General features: G+C 42.7%; 1 long non-coding RNA gene across 1 annotated transcript in view; it reads right to left on the bottom strand.

Moving 5' to 3' along the window:
• LOC311630441 overlaps positions 1-22,722 on the bottom strand; it is a 119,943-nt gene that overhangs the window by 96,035 nt on the left and 1,186 nt on the right. The window lies entirely within an intron of this gene.

Below are 22,722 nucleotides of genomic sequence, written 5' to 3'. Positions count from 1 at the left end.
TCCATCACCTCCATAGTTACCTTTTTTGTGTGTGTGATGAGAAATTTTAGGATCTACTCTATTAGCAACTTCAATTACCCAATACAGTATTATTAATTATTGTTACCATGCTGTACATTACAATCCAAGAATTGATTCATCTTATAACTGAAAGTTTGTACCCTTTGACCACCTTCATCCATTCCCTCCACCATTCCAGCCCCTGGCAACACCAATCTACCCTGTTTAAATGAGTTTGGTTTTTTAAGAGTCTACATATGAGATCATGGAGTCTTTGTCTTTTTCTGTATTTCTCTTAGCATAATGTCCTCAAAATTCATCTCTGTTGTTACAAATGGCAGGGTTTCCCTCTTTATGGATGAATATATCCATTGCATATACAGGTGGGTCAAAAGTTGTCTCACAGTTGTTCATATGGAAAATAATACAATAATTAATAAATAATGATACAAGACTAAACTGTTTCATGTACTCACAACTGTAAACCTACTTTTGTCCCACCATAAATATCCCATATCTTCTTTATCCATTCATCTACTGATGAATATCTGGGCTGTTGCCATATATCGGCTATTGTAAATAACGCTGCAATGAATACTGTGGGCAGTTATCTCTTTGAGATACTGATTTCATTTCCTTTAGGAAAATACCCAGAAGTGGGATTGCTGGGTCATATGGTAGTTCTATTTTTAATTTTTTGAGGAACCTTTATACTACTTTCCATAGTGACTACACCAATTTATGTTTCCACCAACAGTCCACGGGATGTCTCCTTTCTCCACATCTCTCACCAGCACATGTCTCTTGTCTCTTTGATAAGAGCCATTCTAACAGGAGTGAGGTGATAGCTCTTTGTGATTTTGATTTGCATTTCTCTGTTGATTAGTCAAAAGTGATGTTAGCAACAAAACTGTTGCTCATTTCTCTGCTGCCCTCTTTATTGGGTTAAGTGATTTGTCAAATTAAAAGGGCCTTCTGGGAAAAGACTCAATCATGTTAAATCATGTGGATTACTTTTGTGAAAATCCTGTGACTAGCATTGCTCTGCACATGGCTAATTGAGCTCTGTGCACTCCTTCTCTCTCTCTCTCTCTCAATATCTCTCTCTCTCTCTCTCTCTCTCTCTCTCTCTCTCTCTCTCTCTCACACACACACACACACACACACACACACACACACACACACACACATCTGTCTCAAGGAGATTACCTCAGTCAGTCTATTAGAAAACCAGGGCAAGTTTTTCTCTCTAAATTAGAAAAAAGACTGCCACTCAGGATGGCAGGATGGACAAGCATATATATCTCTATATCTACATCCATATCCACCTACTTACCTTTGAATCTAGCTTTCTCTGTAGCAAGGCTAATTAACCATGAGCACCATCATGGAAACCAAGCCATGCTTCTGGTACCACACCAGATATAAAATAAAAGGCCAAGCGAGAGAATGTGGCGGAATGATAACAAGGAAGTCAGGAGAGAGGAGAAAGGAGACCATTTACTGCACTCTAAACACATTATCTCATTTAGTCTTCACTACAGTCCAATCAGGGAAGGATCTCTCTCATTTTAGAGACGTGGAAAAGTAGGGCTTTGAGAGTTTAATTATTGTATCCATGGTTACCCTACCTAAGCAGCACATCTGGGATCTGAAGGCAGGTGTCACCAAAGAGCCAACTCCACCAGACTCTCAGAAAGAGAATGCACTATAAAAGAGAGGAAGGAAAAAAGAAAGGGAGGGAGAGATGAAGAAAAGAAAGAAGAAAGGGGAATGGCAAAATGCCAACATAACAGTTGACTGAAGGTCAGAGTTATTCATATGATAGATTCTGAGCTAGAACTTCTTTTTCTAATTTTCCTGTGTCAGTTATGCTGATTCCTGAACAATTACTGAAATTTAGTTATGATCTCAATGTGTACTGATTGAATGATGTCCTTGAGGTCATTATGTGTGTCTGTTGTTTTGTTGTTGTTGTTGTTGTTGTTGTTTTTAAGATTTTTTAAGTTGATTTTTAGAGAGAGGGGAAGGAAGAGAAAAACATTGATGTGAGAGTGGAACATCTGTAAAATGCCTCCTGCATGCCCCTCCTAGAGATCAAGCCAGAAACCTAGACATGTGCCCTGATCAGGAATTTGACCAGAAACCTTTTGGTGCATGGGATGATGTCCAACCAACTGAGCCACACCAGCCAGGGGTTATGTATGACTTTGAAACTTTCTTTAAAAGCCTGCCCATCAAATGCTCTTGGAGGGAAAGAGAGGAGAAACCGTGCTAATGTATCCTTGGTTGGCCTGCTTATCACCTGACCAACCAGAAAGCTTTTGGGTGGCTCCAGTTTGGTGATAATGATGACTTGGGACTAATTTAAGGTGAATAAATTTAAGTTGCATTCCACATGGCTACTCTGAAGAACACAGACCCAAACATTAACCAACTATAAAATCTGGTACCAAAGAACAAAAAATAATAAAAGTTTTTCATGAAAGACACCATGAGTTCTCATTTATCACTTTGGAGTGAAGAGAACTGGCAATTTAAGAATCATGGGGAAATAACTCATTCATGTGTATATACACACAAGCACACAAACACTCATTCACCCCCACACATTTTTTTTTTTTACATCAAGCAACCTACAGGGCTGCTGCTTGAATTCTGAGTCATGTGCCCACCCCCACACATTTTTAATAGCTGGTTTTGCTCAGTGGTTATAATGTTGGTCTGCAGACTGAAGGGTCTCAGGTTTGATTCCAGTCAAGGGCACGTACCTGGGTTGCAGGCTCAATCCCCTGCCCCAGTTGGGGTGCATGAGGGAGGCAACCAATCAATGTCTCTCTCACACATTGATGTTTCTCTCTCCTTGTCTCTCCACTCCCTCCACTCTCTCTAAAAAAAAAAATCAATAGAAAAAAATATCCTCAGGTGAGGATTAACAAAACTAAATAAATAAATAACATTTGTTAGTTCAAATATCCCCTTAGCATTAAAGACTATCCTGTCTCTGGAAGTTTGCAAAGAAAGTCTTGACAATCGATTGTAAATGAAAGAAGAAGAGTAAGAAAAAAATGAGGTCCACATTCATTCATTTGGTAGGCCAAAGCTGGCGCCAACATTTAGCGAAGGCAAAATCTCTTGGGGGTGGGAAAGGAGACAAGATTGCCCGTGAGATCTTTTCCAATACCATGAGCCTGCTCAACAGAAACTGACTTCTTGTTCCTTTTCCCTACACAGACGTTTTAAGAAAACAGCAGCCTTGCCATTCCTCTTGTAAAACCTGCAGTGGATCGGAAACCCTGTGCACTTCGTGTCCGAAAGGTTGGTGTGGAGTGTGACAGGAGGGGGCAGTGACCAAGCCAATTCATGCCAACTCACGTATATTACCATCTTTAAGTTAGGGATTTGCAGGATGTGATCTAGTCCCAGCACATGTTCCTATTACAGTGGCTATGCTGGAGCAACACAGGCACCCAAACATGGACCCACAATAAAAACTGGCTCTCAAAGGACCAAAATTAAAAAGAAATTTTTTTTATCCAAACGCATGATGAAGTTAGCAACTGCTTAGCCACAGAATTTGTTAGGTCTCTGGGTACTTGACATTTCTAGGGGCTCCCCTGTTGTTTTAGAGTGCATTAGCCAAAACTAGAGAACTTACAGTGAACAATCTAGGTGAGGATACGTAGTCTGCCTATTGTTTCTTCGTTTTTGGTGCTGAATTTAGAGGAGCAAAAAACACAAGAGCAGTACGTAACAGCTTAACAAATTAATTGTTTCATCATCTATAAAAACAAAACATCAAAAATAACAACTTCCCTGAATTAGGGGTATATTTTATTAACATGGTGCACTAACATTAAAAATTAAGAATGTTACGATCCCATTAAAGTGATTATTAGGTTGGAATGTGCAACGTTAACAGTGAGATAGGACGCAAAAAAAAAAAACACAAAAAAACAGAATTTAAAATGGTATGTGTGTCATGATTCTACTCCAACAAAGTAGGAAAGTTTGCATACAAAAATTGAAGGAACTGTCTTAGAATTCTGAAGTTGAGAGTGATTTTTAAATTGCTTTCTTTAATAATGTTGCTATCTGAATTTTTTAATTAAAAATAAACAGATGGACCATCTGTTGGGTGGAAGAGTTGCTACTATGTTAATGTCCTAATGAGATAGGCTTTGGGAAGCCAAAGAGACTCCACCAAGCTGTGCATGTGTAACTGTCTTACACCAGGAAGACAGGCAAAGGTGTTCAGAGACCCATCAACCAGGCAGAGGGAACCCCAAAGTGACCCGCATCGATATCAGTAGGACCAAAGTCTCCCGTTGTCAATTTCCTGTCTGGAGATTTAACTCATCCTTTTGATAAGTCTGAGATACTTGGATCTTTGGGACAGTTTAAAAAGGTGCTGCAAGCACCAGTTCTCTGCAAGGATGTTCGTGCTGTAGGAGGGGCACAAGCTGACCACCCGATCTGCCTTCTTCCCTGGGTTTCCAGGCGCGTACCTGTTGGCTCAGGCCTGCGTCGCCTCCTGTCCCGAAGGCACGTGGCCCTCGGTGAGGAGTGGCAGCTGTGAGAACTGTCCAGAGGCCTGTGCCTCCTGCTCAGGAGCCGATCTCTGCGACAAGTGCCAGACGGGGCCGGAACACCCTCTCTTCCTCCACGAAGGCAGGTGCTACACCAGGTGCCCTGAGTAAGTCTCCTTTCCTTTCACTTCCTGCTCGTGTTCATTTTCCTGCAGTAATTTGGGTATGATTCCTCCCTATCACCAAAGAACTCTTCCCCTCCCGGGTTACAGCACCTACCAGTGTCCCTCCCTTCTTGACTGTCCAATATCACCACTGGCCACAGTAGCCAAAACTTAACCACCAGATGCCCACTTCTCTCTTGTGATGATTATATGTATATATTTTTACATTTGTAAAATTATGATTTTTCCCCACTTTTTATTCATGATCAAGTAGCTGTCTTTTCACCATCACAAAAGTAAGGCTGTGGAACACAAGAACCTCTTCTGTTTAAAATGGGTGAGATCTGCCTGGCTGGTATGGCTCAGTGGTTGAGCATCCAACTATGATGAACCAGGAGGTCACAGTTGGATACCCGGTCAGGGAACATGCTCGGGTTGCAGGTTCAATCCCCAGTAGGGAACATGAAGAAGGCAGCCAATCAATTATTCTCTCTCATCATTGATGTTTCTGTCTCTCCCTCTCTCACTTTCCCTTCCTCTCTGAAATAAATAAAAATATCAAAACCCTAATATGTAAATCGACCAAATGGCAGAATGAGCAGTCACTATGATGTGCACTGACCACCAGACAGCAGATACTCAGCACTGGAGCTGCCCCCTGGTGGCCAGTGCACTCCCACAGGGCAAGCACAGCTCAGCCAGAAGCAGGGCTCACAGCTGGCGAGCACAGTGGCAGGAGTCTCTTCTACCTCCGCAACAACAACACTAAGGACCCCACAGAGACCGGGCCTAAGCCAGTAGGCAGACATCCCCTGAGGGGTCCCGGACTGTGATAGGGTGCCGGCCAGGCTGAGCCCCCCACCTCTAGTTTTTAAAATAAGAAAGAATAAAGTTAGGTGAAATCTGAATCAAAGATAATAAAGAAAATACCTGGTTAAGTATTTATTGATGGCTTCTCTAGCCCCCTGGTTTATAAATCCTTTTCTCCTCCTATGATGTAATTAAAAGGGAAATGGAAATAGCAAATGGGAAGGTACATCAGGAAACTTTCAGTGACCAGCAACAAAAATGCCACGTTGACTGAGACAACACAGGGCTGGTTATCTCACATAAAGCGTTTAGCAATCCAGTGGCCAACACTTCATTAAAAACCCACTAACTTTCCATTTTGCTCTTGTATCCTCTTTAGCTTGTCCTCCCCTGAGCCATGCTGTCTGCCCCATCTGCACACATCACCACCCCCACTGCAGCAACCAGACAGAAAAGGGCACGATTCTCCTAGTTTATCTTTTTTCAAGAGGAAAGAAAACTTCCTCAGACTTCCCTTCACATCTCATTAGCCAGAATGAATCACTTCCAGCTTACATCACAGGCAGGGAGAATGGAAATAAAAGGATCGCTTTAGGCTGAACAAGACTCACCCTTGAAAACCCAAATAAAAGCAGAACACGGGCAGCCTTAAAGACTGGAGAGGGGGGCAAGAAGTGAGTTTGGGGAGGCAACCAACAAAATCTATTTTAGAGAATCAGAAATTTCATTTGCCCACTGACTAAAAGAACTTGGTGATAAAAACAATACCTATTTCCTAATGACCTACTTGTATCCATTAGTGAGACAGACCATATAGGGTTCACATACAAGTCATGATACCCTAAAAAGCTTCCAATCTCGTACAGTATAGAGCCAATTGCATTCGATTCTATGCTGCAGATCCATACTTAGCACCTTCTAGGTGTGTAAGAACTGATACTGGAAGCTATGTTAAGAGAAGTCTGAGCCTGAAAAGGGCCTACAACCCACGGGGGACGTTTATATCAATTACTGCCATACTTCTCAGAGCCTAAATACAAAAAGGGCTAAGAAATTCCAAGGAAAAAGAGACCATATAAAAACAGCTGCTTGATGAGTGTTGGTGAAGTCTAAGCACTGCACTAAGCACTTCAAATATGATCCATTAACCCTCACATGAATCTTCTCATCCAGAAACTATTATTTCTCCCCATTTTATAGATGAGGAAAGGGATAAACATGCCCAATATCACACAACTAATGCATGATATGGTAAGGATCCCACCCCAAATCTCATGAGCCCTGAGGTCCATGTTTCCCCATTGCACAATGCCATGTTCTCAAATGCCTGGGGTTACTTTTATTTTTTTTACTTATTTTTTTTTACAAAGAGAAAGGAAGAGCTGAAACTGGTTTGGCTCAGTGAACAGAGCATCAGCCTGCGGATTGAGAGGTCCCAGGTTCGATTCTGGTCAAGGGCATGTACCTTGGTGCAGGAGGCAGCTGATCGATGTTTCTCTCTCATCGGTGTTTCTCTCTATCCCTCTCTCTTCCTCTCTGTAAAAAATCAATAAAATAAAATAAAAAAATTTTTAAAAAGGGAGAGGGATAGAGAGTTAGAATCATTGATGAAAGAGAAACATCGATCAGCTGCCTCCTGTACACCCCCCACTGGGGATGTGCCTGCAACCAAGGTATATGCCCTTGACCAGAATCGAACCGAGACCCTTCAGTCCACTGAGCCAAACTGGTTAGGGGGCTTTCTTTAAAAATAGAAACTTTATTGAGATACAGTTCACATACCATACAATTACCTATATAAAGTGTACCTAGAATTCAATGGTGTTTAAGTATATTTATACAGTTGTGCGATCATTACAATTGATTTTAAAATATGTCCATCATCCCCCAAAAGAAAACTCTGTACTCTTTTAGCTCATTTAGCAAATTTACTAATTTACTTCCTGTCTCTACAGATTTGCCTGTTCTTGAACATTTCATATAAACAGAATGCTACAAAATGTGATCTGTCATGACTGATCTTTTCTACAAAATAGTACTTTCAGGTTGTTACTATTTCTGAGAAATCGCCCTTTTGGGTATAATCCATCCTAAACAGCAGTAGGATTTATGACAGGCACACAATTTGCAATGAAATGGCATCCAGGTATTTCGATTTATTTATCAGTCAGCATTAGTGGCCACTGTATAGTATATATTCATGAAAGAAAAAAATGTGAGTAGTAACATACATCATTATAGTGATTGTTTAAAAGGCAACACAAAACCTAAGGTGTGCTCATATTCACCAAATATGAACAGATATGAAGTTCTGGTGGGGGGAAAAAAGGGTCTTCCTTTAGGCTCTGTCATTGTCTCAGGTGTCTAAAAAATAGGCGAAGCTCCAGCTTTCGCATCACATATATTTATCTGAGCTGAAAGACTTCAACATAAAGTACTCTGAATGTAGCAATTTAATACAGGTGGCCATTTCCTCTAAAACGAAGCATCTGTCTTCTTAAATAAAAATAACAGTGAAATAGAGCATTCACAACTAAGTTTTGTGAATCCAGGGAGAAGACAGGAAGACAAATTACTGGGCAGTTCTGTGTGGAGAAAACTGCTTTTGGCAAAGTGTCTCTTTGAAAAACACCTTCTCACATTGTCATCTGCCTGCCTCCCAACAAGTTCCTGGGATTCGTGTGTTTCTGAGTTAGCAGTAGTCTTCAATGAGTTGTTGTTGTTTTTCTTTTTTGCTTGAATCCATTCCTTTTTTTTTTCAGCATCTCACCTGACTTCCACTAACGCCTTTATGACAAAAATCTGAAAATGTTTTCTTTGTGCTACATCTTTTCAAATTCTGTGCTAGAATTGCTCATCGTCAGTGTCCAGAGACTATTCCTGAGAAAACTTGATCAGGAATCACTGGAATCACCAGTCCAAAGCCCCCAGCCTCTAAGCACAGGTTGCTCTTTCTGGCTAACCCATCCCCACAGTAAATCTAGAGGGCGTGGCCAGCCCCACCCTGACTAATTTTGTTAGCATCAACTATCAGATGTGGCCCACAATGAATAACAAGGATGTTCTTACCACTTGGGAAATTCCAAGAGTTTAGAAGTTGGCTAGGAACACAGGCCAGACCTCTCCTTGGGTGAGGCCAAGTTCTTCACTACACAGAAACAATGAATCCATCCCATTCTCATCCACGTAGAAGATGTGATATGGTTGAGAATGCACTAAATTCCCTTAATTTCAAATTTCTCAAGTTCAATCAAACTCTTGGTAAACATATAATACATTTCTATCCACTGTCTTATCAAATTCGTTTTATTATTATTTTTATTTTTTTATTAACCCTCACCTGAGAATATTTCTTCCATTACTTTCAAAAAGAGTGGAAGGGAGTAAGAAAGGAGGGGAGAGAGAGAGAGAGAGAGAGAGAGAGAGACAGACAGACAGACAGACATAGATATGAGAAAGACACATTAACTGGCTGCCTCCCGCACAAGCCCCAACCAGTACATGTCGTTGATCGGGACTCGAACCCAAGACCTCTCGGTGCACAGGCAGATGATCTAACCACTGCGAAACATGGGCCAGGGCCAAATTTATTTTTGAGAGACACCTAGCCGCAGCTGCACACGATTTCAATAAGATACAACTAAAATATAAAATGGACATTACCCAGAACTACAGGAAAGTCGACTGACTGTAAATTCTACAACGAGAAGCAAGGAGAAGGCCAGAAGGAAGAGCGGAGGAGCTTGTAAAAGCCTAAGGTACCAACATCAGAATTATGGGCGTCCCAGAAGATGACAGAGAGCAAGATACCAAAAACATATTGAAAGAAATAGTGACAGAAAACTTCCCCCACCTGGTGAAAGAAATAGACTTACAAGTCCAGGAAGCTAAAGGAGTTCATCACCACCAAACCAGAATTATACGAATTGCTGAAGGGGGTTCTTTCAGAAGAGAAAGTAAATAAAGATAAACATTATGAACAACAAATATGTAACTATCAACAAGTGAATCTAAAAACCAAGGAAATTAAAAAAAAAATCTGATGAACAATATTAACTGTTGTATATAATAGAATCAGAGGTATGGAAGGGGAGTGAACTGACGATTCATGGGGAAAAGGGGAGAGGGGGATGTGGGAAGAGACTGAACATTAACTGTGCACCTATGGATAAGGACAATGGGGGGGTGGAGAGGGGGCAGAGGTTGGGGTGGGAACCTGGTGGAGGAGAGCAATGGAAGGGGGGGGGAGGAACATTTGTAATAATATGAACAATAAAAAATTATTTTAAAAAATAAATAAATAAATAAAGCCTTGATGAGAGAAGAATGGAGTAGATGGATGCAAAGATCAGGTGATAACTTGACACCAACAAGAAGGGTGAAAAAAAAAAACAACATCACTGAGGTCTGCAATTGGTCAAAAACTCATGGTATGACATCAAACAAGAGGTGATTATGAAGTCCTTCAAGAAATGTGGAAACAACAATATCATGGACGAAACTGAAGATGATCTCATATATATAAACAGTGACTCAGAAGACAGCAGTGATAGAAATTGAAGAAGTTGGTATGTCTGAAACTAATAGTGTTGAACAAAACAGTGATGCAACTGAGCTGAATAAAGTGATATGCTGCATAATATCATAGTACTGGTATGTGAACATTACCTGTGGTAAGCTATGATAATAAAAGTGCAATATGCTAATTAGATGGGACAGCTGAATGACCTTCTGGACATCATTTCGGACGTTCTTCCTGATAAAACCATGGTGTCAGGGGATGAGGCAGAAGTGGTTAAGGGCGATCAGGCAGGCAGGCAGAGTGGTTAGAAGCAATCAGGCAGTAGGCAAATGCTTAAGGGCAATCAGGCAGCAGATGAGTGGTTAGGGGCGATCAGGCAGGCAGGCGGGCAGTTAGGAGCCAGTGGACCCAGATTGCGAAAGGGATGGGCCTAAACCTACAGTCAGACATTCCCTGAGGGGTCCAGATTGCAAGAGGCTGAATTTCGTGCACCGGGCCTCTAGTTACTATATAAAAATGTGTTCTGTTTTATGTTTAAAATATTGATTTCTTAATTTTGAGTTAGAAAAGTGGAGGCATCTTATACATGATGGCATCTTATACACAGAAAAATATGGTATACTCCACTAGCAGTGCTCCAAATGTTTGGTGCTGTATGCAAATGTCCTGTGAGTAAGTTGAAAAAAGCCATCAGTTGTTGGCTGGGAAATTCCAAAAGCAAAAATGCTTCCAATATTAAGGGTAGTAAATCTTTTGAGCCTTTTAAAAATATTTTTTTTAATTTGCTAAATTGAATTTTTATTTTTTTTAAATGTATTAATTGAACAGACAGCATCTTCTGCTCTAACATAAGGCTCTAACAAGAAAAAAGAAAAGAAATTAAAGTTAGAAATCAAAATGGAAATCAGATTACTACAGTTTATACAAATTAACCGAAGTTGTTTTCAAACAAACCAAATTCACAAGGGTGATATCTATTCCTTTTATTTTATTTTTCCAGACTTGATTTTTTTTACCTTACTTCCTCAGGAAATCTGATTAATTCATTCTGGCCGACATGAGCAGCAGAGCAGTCCTTCGTTTTCAACCCCTAACTCCTTTGTCACCAGGTGTGAATCATTTTCCTGCTTGGAAGGCTTCCCCAGCAGCTCTCTCTTCTCCCCACAGGGGCTTCTATGCAGAAGGCGGCATATGCAAACGCTGCAGCTCCCCTTGCAGAAACTGTGAAGGAAATGCCACCAACTGCCAATCTTGTGAAGGGGGCCTTGTCCTGGAACAGGGAGTGTGCCGGGAAACCTGCTCGGAGAGGCATGTGGCCGTGGAGGGGGTGTGCAAGCACTGCCCAGAGATGTGTCAGGAGTGCATCCATGAGAAAACCTGCAAAGGTACCTGGGAGCATCCCATGGGAGAGCGTGGCTCTGCCGAGCTACCCCAGCTGGGGGCCAACCGCTGAGCGGGGGATGTCCAAGCAGAACCCAGGGAACCTTTGCTAAAATTTTCCAGCCTCTGTATATGTCACTGACGAAAGCGAGGGTGAGGTAAAGCCTTTCCATTTTGGATTCCGCAAATGAATACAGACAAGAGTAACTTTTGTATGGTTTCGTCCACACCCATGAACAGTACTGTTCAGTATTGTTAACTCCAAGAATAGCATTCTGGCTAGGAATTGTTTTCTCTGGAATTATCTTCCAAGGAATGCTGATTTCCTCTCCAGAACAAGACAGACTGGTTTAATTGGTGCTATCCTATCCAAAGTGTTTTCCAGTATTTCCTTCCCCCTGAAATAAGAGAACGAACACAAACCCACAATGCATTCTTCGTCCTGACTAACCATGTATATTTCATTAGTCTGCCCTCTCAGTGAGTGAAAAATTACCTCATCCAAGAGTTCCTATAGTGCTTTGTGCACAAAATAAAGCCTGAGGTGCCGGATATGGCTTGGACAATTTTAATGCTTTCTGGGCTTTTGGAACAGTACCTTCCGGCGTCTCAGCCATCACATATATGCCACAGCATTACAATTTTTTGCATCTCCAAGGGGCACATCATTTCAGGATAGAAACCCAGCACCATCTAAACAGGTCTCCATATGTGGTCTCCAATCCAACGGCAAGGCTTTAGGGGCACGGATGGTGTGCCCTGGCTGGGTGGAGATGGGGCAAGTGTACACTCAGGTCAAATGAGGCAACGTGGTGGAGGATGGGCTGGCCACTGGGGAAGAAGGGATTCCTTTCTCCTGTCTCCCTGCGAATAACTGCTGTTTCCCTGCCCCCAGAGTGCATGCCTGACTTCTTCCTACATGAGGACATGTGCCATCAGTCCTGTCCCCAGCAGTTCTACAAGGACGAAAACACCCACCAATGCTTCCCCTGCCACAAAGACTGTCTGGAGTGCAGCGGCCCCTCAGAAGACAACTGCGACCTCTGTGCTAAGTACTTCTCCGTTCTCTATGACGGGCGGTGCTTGTACAATTGTCCAGCAGGAACTTACTATGAAAGAAAGATTCATGGTTGCAAAGGTAAAGGCTCTGGGGTACATGACCAAGTGATGAATCCCAGGGAACCTGATGGGATAATGGGATTCGGCCAAGACCAAGTAGGATGTGGGGTTTGCACAGTTCCAGTTCCAGAACTGTTGTCCCACCCATTTCCCTCATATTTTGAATCTGCCCTAATTTATTTTTTAAATGAATCATTCATTGGCTTTGATCATATAACTTTTATCAGCAAGTACAATGTTGACCCTCCACAACAGTGGCTGATCAAAAAGGATTCTCACATAAGCATTTACAAGAGATAATGAGCCCTCAAAAGTCACCCAAATGGGAGGTTTTTCTTAAAACGTTAAGTCATTCAAAGTTTATAGCACCATAAGGAGAGCTGTGCCATAGAGGACTTTCTCAGTGCCTCTTGTCTCCCTTCATCATTTGCCTCCCTAAAGCTACCAGCTCCTCCTGCCCTGGCTCCTCTAATTCATGTCCCACTGGGCACTTCAATCCCTACATGCTCAAGAAAGAGTTGACTATTACAATACTTACGCCCTCTTATGTTTTAACTGGGCGTGAATCCTTTGCCCCTTACTAGTTTTCGTGGAACAGAGTTTTTAATAAATTGCCCATTACTGGGGGAATTCTGAAGCAAGTGAGAGGCATTCTGGGGATAGGAAATTTTTTCTTTTTCCCCCCATTTTATTAAGGTATAATTGACATATAATATTGTGTAAATTTAAGATGTACAACATGATGATTTGATATACAGATGTGTTGAGAAATGATGACCACAGAAGTTGGCACATCTATCGCCCATGTAGCTACTTTTCTTTTTTTTTTTTTTTAGTAACAACATTTAAGATCTCCTCTCTTTGAAACTTTCAAGTGTACAATACAGTATTGTTAACTAGAGTTGCAGGATTCACTCCAACTAGGCAGACAGTGGTAATCCCCCCCTCAGTGTTGCCTCCAAGCAAATACAAAATAGACAGATATCCAGAGGCAGGCCCTGGAGACACGTGAGAGCCTGAGGGTGAATTCACATGGTAGAAGCAACCTTGGGCCATTTACATCCAAGAATGTACCCATTCTTTGTAAGACATTAAGATATACTGTACCTACTCCTAAAGGCTTTCTGCTCTAGCCTTATGATCCAGATAAACCCTTTTGGGTGTCATGTACATTCTTTAGTGTCAAGGTCGCACCCAACTACTTGTGGGAAACATGGACTTAAAGATGGGTGGCTATGCCTGTAGAGCAGAAGGGGAGAGAGGGAGGGAGCCTGCGGAGTTGGGGGGTCAGCTCCCACGAGAAGTGAAGAGACTCAGCCAAAGGCCTGCAGTGCCATCTTGCTTGTACTGGGGTAGGAACTGGGGATCCACTTCTGGCCTTTCTCTGGTGCTCAGTAATAAGAGTAATGTGCCATAAGGAGAACCTAACAGGCCCCAGAGTACTTACTGTACTTAATTTACCTGATTTAATCTTCTCACTGAGAAGGGCCCCCGGTCCTCATCCCCATTTGCCCACTGGTATCAACTGGAGAGCTTTTTAAAAGTACAGATACCTGGGCTCACTCAGTCCAGCTCCACTGCTGGAAACTGACTTGAGGTCTCTCCCTGCAATGCTATTGCACCTTACTGACCACCTGACTTTACAGAGAGAGAAACAAGGACCTGACCTGAAACTTAAGATTTAAGTAGTTAAAGAGAAGCCTCTGTAACCAAGCAATCTCCAAGCAGGATCTCCTCTGAGGAACATAAGGACTTGGGGATCCATTCTGATCACCCCAAATTATCCCCTATTTCAAGCCAGACACCTTGGAAATCCCCATACCTTTTCTGAGGCACTGGGGCAGAAAGAGCAAGAGATCTTGTTAAGGTCCTGGGTTAAATGCCTGACCTTGCTCTTTTCCAGCCAGGTGACTTAGCTCCTCCAGCCTCAATTTCCTGATACAGATAAAATGAGATGGCGATAATCACAATAATAATACTATGTGCTTATTAAACAGTGAGTGATGATTGGGGGCTTCCTATGTGCCATTCTCACTCTCTGTCTGCTGCCCCCACCTGCCCACAGATTGCCCCTGGTCCTGCCAGACCTGCTCATCACCTGGGTCCTGCACGAGCTGTGTGGAAGGCCTGTGGCTCAACAGACACGGGGACTGCTTGCCTCACAAGGAATGTGCCCCCTCCGAGTACTGGGATCAGGAGGCTCAGGGCTGCAAGCCCTGTCACAGCAAGTGCATCCGCTGCACGGGGCCATCCGAGGACCAGTGTCACACCTGCCCGAGGGACAGCCTCCTCCTCAGTGAGTCACTTTTCTCTGAGGCGGACCCTGACCTTCCCTCCATCTGGGAAACTACCTTTCATAATGCCTGGTGCCCATGAGATATTGGTGTCTTTCTTTTTAATGTTTTACTTTGTGTCCGAAAATGTTTCAGACCCACAGGAAAGATGGAAAAGTGAGAAAAGTACATGGCACACCACACATATGCCCTTTACTCACCTCTTCTTTTGTAAATCTTTTACCCCATTTGCTTTATCAGTCTTGTTCTTGTTCCCTCTCTCTCTCTATGCATAAGTATACATAATTCACAACAAATCTTTTCTGAACCATTTGAGATATTTCTTACATCATGGCCCCTTTCCCACAAATACTTTAGTATGCATTTACTTTCTAAGACTAGGAATGCTTTCTTACATGACTACAGTGCAGCTGTATTTATAATCCATATTTATAATTGTGTCAATTCCCCTTTAGAACAGGGTCCAGTCCACAGTCATGGCATTAGATGGCATGTTTCTTTAGCCTTCTTTTATGTGTGTGTGTGTGTGTGTGTGTGTGTGTGTGTGTATTGATTTCAGAAAGGAAGGGAGAGAGAGAGATAGAAACATCAATGATGAGAGAGAATCATTGATTGGCTGCTTCCTGCAGGCCCCCTCCTGGGGATCAAGCTCACAGCTCCAGCATGTGCCCCTGACCGGAATCAAACCCCGGACCCTTCAGTCTGCAGGCCGACACTCTATCCACTGAGCCAAACTGGCTAGGTCTAACCTCCTGTAATTTGACACATTTCCACAGACTCTTTTTCTTTTATAATGTTGACATTTTAGAAGAACACGGTCCTAACCTTCATGGGGTTTGTGTGACATTTCCCCAGGATTAGATGGAGATTATGCATTCTCAGCAGGAACACTACTTAGCCACTGTGTCCTTCTGGAGACACATGATATTCACCTACCTGCCCATCTACAGTGATGTTATCCTGTTCAGGGTGCTGTCTAATTTCCCCACTTTGTAGTTACTATTTTCCCTTGTGATTAAAAAGCAGTCTGTGAAGAGACATTTTATGAGCATGTAGATACTCATCACCTCATCAAAATTTCCCCTTGATTTAGCATCTGTTGATTAACACATCTTCTTGAACAAAGTATGTCACAGTCTGGGGTTGGCCACCCCCAGCAGGTCACCTGTGAAGGTTATTACTAATGTGAGGCAATGTCCTAAGGTTCCCAGGGATACCATGATTGGGCTTAACACAGGTATGGGAGAAAGAAAATGAAACAAAGCTCCAATGAAGTTAAAAAAAAAAAAAAAAGCAATGAAGGTGTGTGGGAAAGAGAAGAAAGAGGCAAGTACGCTGAAGACTGGGAAAATGTTAAGTGTTCCTCAACCCAGCAGAGCAGACGTGAGAAACAAGACACTCAGAGTAGAAATAGGTACCAATTTATCATCTTCTTGTTGAGATGTCATCCCAAGGGCACCGTTCCCCTGGAAGACACAGGGATAGCTTTCCTCATATCATTCCTGATCACCTCCCAATAGAAGACTCTCTAAGACATCAGTCTTCTCCATCCATCCATTTTAGTGCCACTTACGCTAATCTCCATGACCTTTCTTCCCAACCATCACTGCTTCATGCGAACATTCCAGATCTTTCTATCATCCAAACACCAGGACCTTCTTTTCTAATTATCCCCAACTTAGAGTGCTACTGGTGACCACCTCGGGTGCCGTCACACAGACAAGAAGATGTTTTATCATTACAAGGTGGTCTTCTCTTAAACTAGGAATATGAATCAGACTAGAACTGAGACTTCAGCGCTAAGATGTAACACAGTACACAGTGTGTGATCCTCTATACTAGGGGTGTCGAACTCAATCAGAGAAGGGGCCAAAATCTAAAATCCAGCCTAAATCGAGGGCCGAATGGTTTACTGAACAGTCATAAACTGACAATGTCATAAACTGACAGCGGAGTGCAGTGATGACAGCGCGGTGCGGGCCACATTGCAAGGCCTGGCGGGCAGGATTTGGCCCGCTGGCCTTGTGTTTGACACATATGCTCTATACAGTCCCCCAAGGGCTGGGCACAGAATGCGCTCAGGCCTGATCTTCTCGTATCCTCCCACTCCGTCCCTCACCACTACCCTCTTGAAGGTCAGGCTCAGAATAAACTAGCTAATTCCTCCAGAGGTTGTGATAGACTGAACAATACTAAACCCCCTAAAAACAATATTAGCACCCTAAAAATGCCCACGTCCTAATCCCCAGACCCTGGGAATATGTACTTAACATGGCAAAAAGGATTTTTTGCAGATCTAATTGAATTAATAGTTTTGATGTAGGAAGATTATCCTGGATTATCACAAGGGTCCTTATAAGAGAGAGGCAGGATGATCAACATTAGTAGTTCAAGGTTATAAGTTGTCAGAGCAGAGGAACAGAGAAGGAGAGAAGATTCTATGTTGTGACTATGGAGATGGAGGAGGAGGCCACAAGCCAAGGAGTACAGGCAGACACTAGAAGCTGGAAAGGGCAAAGAAACAGATTCTCCCCACCTTAATAAGGTTAATAGCCCCCTGAACCTGTTTTAGACATCTCACCTCCAGAACTGTAAGATAATACAATTGTACTGTTTTTAGCTGCTAAGTTTATGGTGATATGTTACCACAGCAATAGGAAACTAATACTGAGGTGTTTCATCTTTAAGGGATTAAGTCTTCCCCCTAGTTAACCAGATTACAGCAGCTGGACAATGAGCCAGTGCCAACATCCAACTTTAACAAAATAGCCACCAAACGAACATTGACTGGGGATCTGGCCCTGTGTGTGGTGCCGGAAAGTCAGACATGAATGGCATGGCCTTGCCTTCGAGTTGCTCAGAGAATCTCCCAGTAGAGAGGCTGAGTCCACAGCAGCTCTAATATGATTCAGCTTTCCCCCAGTGCCTGTGATCAATACTGACTGCAGTTATGGAAACAAACTGGCTTATGACATGGTCTAAACTTGACCAGTGGCTAACTAAAACTGCAGGAGAGCCTGCCTTCCCTTCAGTGAGGTTAAGGTAAAGCTGGGGAAGCAGTCGCCTCTAAGAACTGTGTGCTAAACTGCAAAGCCAGCAAATCTCAGCTTTTTGCTTTCTAATTAAACCCCTCAATTTCCACCCCTAAATGTTAATAAGGGTGAAGAAAAGACAAGAATCAGCAGCTCCACTAGGGTTAGCGGAGGAAGGACTGGGGTGATGTGGGCCTAAACAACTCAACTCCAACTCATCTCTCTGCACAGAGCAGATTTAAGGTTTTAATTTAATTTTAAATACACGGGCAAAGCAGAGTCTCACTGCCAACAGAACTTGGTGTCATGATGAAAATGCTTTACAGCTGTAGTCGTGCAACTGAGGAACTGACGTTTTAATTTTATTTCATTTTATATTCATTTACATTTCAAGAGCAGTAGAGTGTGTGGACAACACAGCAGAACAAAAGATAAAATCTGATATAGAGGAGGGAACACATTCAAGGCTAGAAATAGAAAGGTGACATTGTGGGAAGACATCATCACACTTTCTGCTTTCTTCAATGGAGCCCTGACTCACCTCTCCTGGGAGAACCCCTCATCCTCTCGCTCATGTTTACAGACTGGTTTCTGTTCTGCCCGACACGACCAGTCCACTCCAACCTCTGTTTTCTCTCAACCCCTCATGGCATTATGGTTGAATCTATTTCTTGGATATTCATGTTGGTTCCCAAGGATAGCCATCAGCCCACAGGGGCATTGTCTCACTCCTTGTGCATCCCCCTTCCACCATGATACTGTGGGGAGCAGACAGAGGAGCTTTGGGAGATATGTGCCATGCTTAATACCAAGACAGACTCTTTTCCTCCCTTGGCAGACACGACCTGTGTGCAGGACTGCCCTGAGGGCTACCACGCTGATGAAGTCCGCCACCGTTGTGAACCCTGCCACAGCTCTTGCAGGACATGCGAAGGGCGACACAGCACGCAGTGCCTCTCCTGCCCACCAGGCTGGTTCCAGCTGGGAAAGGAGTGCCTGCCCCAGTGCAGGGAAGGGTAAGTTGCTCAACCCACTTTTCCCTCATCTAATCCCATAAGATCTCACTATTAGCAAACCCATTTTGCAGATGAGGAAGCTAAGTCTCAGAACACGTCTATAACCAGATTGAAGGCTCACTGCCAGTCAGGGGCAAAGATGAGAGAGTACAACCCAGGCCTGCCAGTGCCAAAGGATTTTTTCCAGTTCGGAGAAATGAAAAGGGGAACAGGAGAGGCAAGTGACTCAGGAAGAGAACACAAAGGGTCAGATTGTGAAATCAGACTCACATGCCAAACTTCACTAACAATGCAAAGGCTGCAAGTGATCAAAAGGAAGAGGTGACGCATTCTTCCCTTAGAGAAATTCAAGACCATGAATGTAGGTTCTTTCTTTTCTGCATTTGGATTTGTTCTATCACATTTAATATGCAATGTATGTATAGTGCTGCTTTCACAAAAGGAACAATGTTCAGTTATATATCTCCATTTAATTCTCCACTAGTTCTCTAACCTGCCATGCCCCCCTTAAACTCTCAAGTTACATGTTTAATTGCCATAAGCAACCTAAACACATGGACGTATCCTTTTGTAAGCATTTCACATGTAAGAACTCTCTATTATTTTTCTTTTTTCTTTCTTTCTTTTTTTTATTTTTTTAATCTAAAGGTCTTCTGACAAGCATATTTGGAAGAGGAATTGACTGAGTCGGTTTTTGTTTTTTTCTAACCCTAGGCATCTCCACTAAAGAGAAAGATTGATTACAGGCCTGCTGCTAACTCTTCCTTCCCTAACCCAGAGCACTGAGAGTTTCCAGATCCAGATTGAAAAGCTGTAACCTTAACCTTTCCCCAAATGCTTTTGCCCAAATTGGCACATTTCTTCAGTTCTATAGCAATCACTGTTTGTATGACTCATTTTAGTACAACACTCTGCCTTGTGTTTTGATTTACCTCATTCATTTGCTCTTTCATTCAACACATGCTTAATGAAAAATACCTTATATGTATAAGATAAGTAAGACAAAGATTTTGACCTTCAATAGCTTATTCTTCTTACATATCTCTTCCCAAAAAAATGACAAGCTCCTGGAAGAAAAACACCTCTTCTTTTTCACATGTTACTACAACCCCCAGCACACAGGCACACACATTGCAGCCTTCAAAACATACTAGCCATACCAGATTAATGCTGAAGGGGCTCTGCCAAATGAGAGAGGGGCGGGACCTGCCTGCCTTGGCCCTTCCCCTTCATCCTAATAAGTGCCTGAAAAAAATCTGGACCCCATATAATGAATCTCCATCTTCCTCAAATTAAGTCATAAATATTCTTATGCACAAATAGGGGTATAATTCTGTCATCTGAATAGATTGCAGACCATGGATTTAAGAAGACAATGGTTCCATAGTGTGTAAGTTGTCCATTGGGAGACAGGCATGGGTTGCCATAAATCTCTTTAATGGAGAATAAATAGGGTATTAATAAGGTATAAGTGGAGATATTTAACTGAAATTGTTCCTCTTGTAAAATCAATGGCCCCCATGCATTGCATAAACTTCATGTTAAATCTGTTTGCCATGGAAAGGCAGGTATGCAATTCTCTGCACCCTGTTTCAACATACACAATTATTTTAGTGTTTGACCTCAGAGCAGGATCTTGAAGGCCCCAGTTACCATCGGTACTTATGCACAAGATCCTCCTCCAGAGATCTCACAAACACCTTATGCAAAAGAGTCATCAAAGTAAGCAGTGGCACTCTACTCTAAATGTGACCCAGTAAACTCTCCACTGTCTTTCTTTCAGCGTTACCCTTCAATCATTTTCCCAGGGTTCCTATTGATTCTTTTCATCTTCATAACATTAGTGAAAAATGTCTGTAGGCAGGGAACCTAATCGCCCAGGCCTAGGGGCCCTACCCATGCACAAATTTCATGCACTGGGCCTCTAGTATGTGATAAGAACTAAGTCCTTTTATATGTGAAATCTAACAATTCTCACAAACAGCAGGGGGAGACTGTATTGCCTAATTTGCAGATAAGAAAACTGAGAATCATTAGATTTACTACCACAGTTAGTAATAATTCTAACGAGAAAAAGGTAATTCACCCAGTTTATAAATTAAGCTTGTGTGGCTAACCATGATTTTCCCAAAGCTTAGAATTCAGTCTTTGCAGGAACATTTGGGAACTTGTTCCCCAGCATCTGTCATTAGATTGGCTCAAATAAACTCATAGAAATTCTCACACACAGAGAAAAAAAGGAACTTAGTCTTTTCTTCCCTCCTTGGTTGCAGATATTATGCAGTGAACTCCACTGGACGGTGTGAGAGGTGCAACAAGAGCTGCAAGGCCTGCCGGGGCCCAAAGCCCACCGACTGCCTGTCTTGCGATACATTTTTCTTTCTGCTCCCCTCCAAGGGAGAGTGTCTTCGCACCTGCCCAGACCACTACTATGCAGACCAAAAGACACACACCTGTGGGAGATGCCATCCGACTTGCCATGAATGCAAAGGTGAGGCCGTGCCTATCGTTTTGCACGTGTGAATGGAACAATCCAAAGTTTCCCTTCCTGCTTAGCCCCTCTTGTTTCCCCACCACCTTTGGTTGGTCCTCTTGCTCGACAACCTCATAGCCAGTCCTCCAGCATCAGCACCCTCTCTATTCTCTCAGCTTCTGCCTCTGCCCTCTGACCTCTGACCTGGGCTACCCCTGTCCCACCACGGCCTCTTCAGATTCTCCCATCCTTAAAGACCCAGCTACACGTATTGTCTCCTCCAGGAAGTGCTTTACACCTACTCTGCCTTTTTTCTCTACCTGCTGATCTTGGGATCCACCCAGTGCAAGTTATTTTTTATTATTTCAACAACTAAAGAAACTGCCTCAAATTCTCCCAAGCTCCATTCCGATTTTCCAGATACCTAGTTATCTGTCCCAGAGATCCTTAAAATCAACATGTCCCAGAGCAAACACAACCTGAGTTTTTCCTGATATTGACTCTTCCTGTTAATGGACCCACTGTGCTCTCCCCCCAGGTCATCCTGTACCACAGTACTGGAGTGACCTTTCTAAAATCCCTGTTCACTTTCCTCCTAAGCGTGACACAGAAATGTGATCATGATGAATCCATGATAACTCTCTGAATAAAAAAGGGGCCACATCAGCCGAAACCGGTTTGGCTCAGTGGATAGAGCATCAGCCTGTGGACTGAAGGGTCCCGGGTTCGATTCCGGTCAAGGGCATGTACCTTGGTTGCAGGCACATCCCCAGTAGGGGGCGTGCAAGAGGCAGCTGATCGATGATTCATTGATATTTCTAACTCTCTATCTCTGTCACTTCCTCTCTGTAAAAAAATCAATGAAATATATATATATATATATATATATATGTATGTATATATATATATGTATGTATGTGTATATATATGTATATATATATATAATTTTTTTTTTTTAAAGCACTGAGCTGTCACATGGGCAGGCGGAGGCGGAGGGTTGCGTCAGCTCATAAACCTAACTAGTTCAGGGGAGTCCCTGCATGGAGGGCCTTAAAAACTCAGAAGCCCAAAGTAGCCACGTACGATGATTTGAACATAAGAATTCCTAGCTAAAAGGGAGTCATAACGGGGAGTCATGTCCTAAGCCAGTATCTTCCTTGACAAAGGCCCGTCTTTACCTTAAGGGAGCCTGTCCATTATCTTTCTGCATCTAAGACAGCATAACTTTGAAATGTCAGAGTACTCTTCTTTTCCATACGCTTCAAGGCACAACTGCCTGCACCAGAGCACAAGCCACCAATTCCTCACTGTTATCTTGTTCCTGAATGTTTCCATGTGCTGTAAATGTTATTAATTATCCTACACCCAACAATGTAAAGACGT

This window comes from Pipistrellus hanaki (genome assembly GCF_964339955.1).
Source record: "Pipistrellus hanaki genome assembly, chromosome: 11".
Lineage (NCBI taxonomy): Eukaryota > Metazoa > Chordata > Mammalia > Chiroptera > Vespertilionidae > Pipistrellus > Pipistrellus hanaki.
The sequence above is the reverse complement of the archived record's forward strand: the minus strand, read 5'-3'. Positions and strand labels throughout refer to the sequence as shown.